Genomic DNA, 312 nt, shown 5'->3' on the forward strand with positions numbered 1-312 from the left:
AAGACGCACGTTTTGATGTATATATTACCAGGGTTTTCTCAAAGCTGCGGGACGAGTTACGCGCCGAAATTTGGCGGAAGAATAATAAACCCGAAACAGAAGATTAATAGATGCCTCGGAGCTGAGCACCCGTGGCACTAATCAGTTAAAATGTTTCTGAGTAAACGTGTTACTGCGTTACATTTGAAAATGGGGGGAGAGGGGTAAAACATGTTATAGGGTGATAATAATAATATATGATAAAACTATAAAATGAAAGAACATCTTTAGGTTACCAGATATATCAGTTCCCAGCTGAGAACAGCAACGAAA

This window comes from Seriola lalandi, unplaced genomic scaffold (genome assembly GCF_002814215.2).
Source record: "Seriola lalandi dorsalis isolate HSWRI2012SDOR001 ecotype SW California unplaced genomic scaffold, Sedor1 jcf7180002054981, whole genome shotgun sequence".
In the NCBI taxonomy this organism is placed as follows: Eukaryota; Metazoa; Chordata; class Actinopteri; order Carangiformes; family Carangidae; genus Seriola; species Seriola lalandi.